Source organism: Schistocerca serialis, chromosome 3 (assembly GCF_023864345.2).
Source record: "Schistocerca serialis cubense isolate TAMUIC-IGC-003099 chromosome 3, iqSchSeri2.2, whole genome shotgun sequence".
Classification (NCBI taxonomy): Eukaryota; Metazoa; Arthropoda; class Insecta; order Orthoptera; family Acrididae; genus Schistocerca; species Schistocerca serialis.
This window is the reverse complement of record NC_064640.1, coordinates 142,350,847-142,353,986: the sequence shown is the minus strand read 5'-3', so window position 1 is coordinate 142,353,986 and position 3,140 is coordinate 142,350,847. Positions and strand designations below refer to the sequence as shown.

At 43.9% G+C, this 3,140-nt stretch overlaps 1 non-coding gene across 1 annotated transcript; it reads right to left on the bottom strand.

Moving 5' to 3' along the window:
• Positions 1-1,149: 1,149 nt before the first annotated feature.
• On the bottom strand, positions 1,150-1,226 carry Trnat-ugu (transfer RNA threonine (anticodon UGU)). Its single transcript has one exon. It is a non-coding gene; the product is annotated as a tRNA-Thr (tRNA).
• Positions 1,227-3,140: the final 1,914 nt, after the last annotated feature.

The following is a 3,140-nucleotide window of genomic DNA, read 5'->3' as shown; positions in this document are numbered from 1 at the left end:
GGAAAGGCTTTTGGTGACGACTGCAGTTTGGAACGATCTCTCGCTCGACTATGGATGTGGGGTCAACCTCAGTTTAGGCAGTGCCTGGGGCGGCCACCGTAGTAAACCGAATGGGAGACATGCGGGTCGTACTGTACGTCCCTTGGATTGCTCTGTCCGGCTCCCCACAGTAATGCCCATTGGTAACAGCCTCAAACTGCGTTACTGAAGACATCACCACCAAGAGCTGTCAGCGGAGAGTCACCAACTAGGCTCGTGTCTGAACACAGCAATCACAGTCCCTATCCATTCTAAAGATGGCCTCATAAATACAAAGACAAGCACGAAAAATAGGAGCTGCAGCTAAAGAGCACGGACGAAATTTAAAACAGGCCACTTCTTATGTACAGCTGTGTCAACTCTCAGTACTCCGATGCACTGTGCTGCTCTGAGAGCTACCATTCAGCTGAGGGATCTAAGTACTACAAGTGACTCTTGAAACACAAAATACGTGCCTGGCGCGCTGCAAACTGCGTTTCTGTGCATGACACAGTTAACAAAGCTCGGAACTGTGCCTGATAAATACACAATTACGCAAAAATTTTTAACATCCACCCGATTGGGCAAAGCGTTTGGCGCATGGGGTCGTTTTTTGTGACGATTGGCTGGCCGCCACCCCCACTCAGGGAGGTTGCACTAGACCACAGCGCCTGGGAGGTTTTAGAAAGCTTTTTGTAACGTTATGTCGTGGTCTGGTGGTGTAGTGAGTAATATGTGCTGCCCTCGAGTACACTTAGGACAAACAATTACGTCTGGGAATTCGACTAGTCGTTTTGTTTATTAATGTAGGTGATGTCCATTGCTAAAGCCTCAAGCTGCATGACTGAAGCCGTCACGGCCTGGAGCTGTGAGCGAATTGTCACCTATTAGGCTCACGTCTGAACACCGCAATCACAGTAATTCGCCCTTCAACTGTATATATTCGTGCACAGCCCTCGTGCCTCCACTGCTAATAGCATATATATGCAACAGGAACTGTGCATGCCAGGAGTGTTAAGCATCGGATACATACGCTTCGAGGTTTCCTTAATATATGAAATGATAATTAAATAGACACCCTAGCTGCAAGCAGGCGTTGATACACTTCATTGGGGACATGTTGAAAATGTGTGCCCCGACCGGGACTCGAACCCGGGATCTCCTGCTTACATGGCAGACGCTCTATCCATCTGAGCCACCGCGGGGACAGAGGATAGTGCGTCTGCAGGGACTTATCCCTTGCACGCTCCCCGTGAGATCCACATTCCCAACATGTCCACAACACTACATTCGTAGTGCGCCTAGTAGATGTTTGCCCATCATACTCATTACTCGTGGCAGATTAATCTACCAAGTCCCGTACGAGTTCGGGCATAGCGTGTGCGTTCGCACAAAAAGGTCAAAGGCCGGGAACCCATATTTTTAACCTACGTGGTAACACGGTGTCACTGATAGCGCTCCAAGAGTTGTTAATGGCAGACGCGGCTGGTTGTCGGCCTCGTGGCTTCCTTTCTGTTGTTGCTTTGTGTTTGGAGATGTGTAAGCATGTGCTCTCTGATGAGGAAATAGAACTTATTCTCATGGTAAATGGTAGTGAAAATGAGTCCTCTCTTTCTTCGTCTAGGACTGAGGGCACTGTGTCTCCTAACTCTCGTTCTTCGACTTCTCTGAGGCTGGAAAGCCGTTTTTCTCGCTGCATACTTTCGCCTCGCAGAAGTATGACTGACAAAAATATTGAAGATGAAGATGACGTGCCGCCAATGAACAAAATCACGTATGTGGACGAATTTTAGTGGTGCAGAAAGGGGCTGAATTGCAAGGTTCATGAGTTTGATACAGCATATTCAGATGTGAATCTTACACTTCCAGACTCTTACACTCCGAGACACTGATACGGAGGGATTAGTCTCAGTTATAAATGAGGCTAACAGTTACTACACTCTTCAAAGGTGTAATCATTATTAGAAAAGTTGTTTGAAGGCCTAGAAAGAACATGGATAGCAGGAATGTATTGTTTCCTGGCAGTAGCTCTTCTCATGGTGAGAACTAAAAAACTGAAATATTCTGAACATTGTTCAAATGATCCTCGCCTCTAAACTCCGATTATTGGTTAAATAATTTCTCGTGCTAGATAATTATTTTTATTACGAATGCTGCGTTTTTGGTAATAGCAATGTTCTGCTCAAGCTGATCGGCTTCTTCCATAAATGAGAGGGGAGTTGAAAAGAGCATTCAGTTCTTTCCAAAAAGTTTGTATTGACAAAAGTTTCCTATTGTTCGAGGGACGCTTGGCTTTCAAGCAGTACATTGCATGTAAAAGACATCGTTTTGGACAAAAATATTTGTTCTGTGTGATTGTGAAATTAGTTTTATGCTTCATTTTTTTTGTTTGTGTTGGTGCACAGCGTGACATATTACTCAGTGAAGATTACATGGGAATTACTGGTAATATTATGACAACACTTTAGGAGCTTTATTATGGGAAGAGGAAGAAACGCAGTAGGTAGAGTTCGCATGAATGGAAAAGATACGGCAAAACATGAAGCCGAACAGCAAAGAGGAGATATGGTATTTAGGTCAAGAGACGCTATAATGGCTATCAAGTGGCATGACAATAGAGACGTATGTATGTGACGACATGCCATACAGCTCCAATGAAATAAACTGGTAAGATCGACTACCAAATTAATACCGAGAAACTTAAATGAAAATATGTGCTGGATTACGAGTCTATGGGAGTAGATGTCAAATGCGATATGATATGTAACTCAGCGGAATCAGTTATAAAATCACTGAAATGGCACAAATAATTTTTTTTCCGCTCATTAGATATTGCCTGTTAAAGTCCCACGTTATTTGCAAAGTTCACAACAGGAATTTCATCTCAGTTTATTCCACCAAGGAGGAAAGTATCAGGAGATAGTCCATCAGACAAGGAAAAACCATAGAGGATTCAAGAAAGCGACTTTCTAAGCACCGTTTGGCGCCAGTAAAACAACACGGGCCCGAAAGGAGATGCATCATATGCACAATGGCGGTTCGTCAGTATACATTCTGAGTGTTCACAATTTCAGATAAACTTGAAAGTGTGAAATTAATATCACCTGCTGTATAACAGTTTT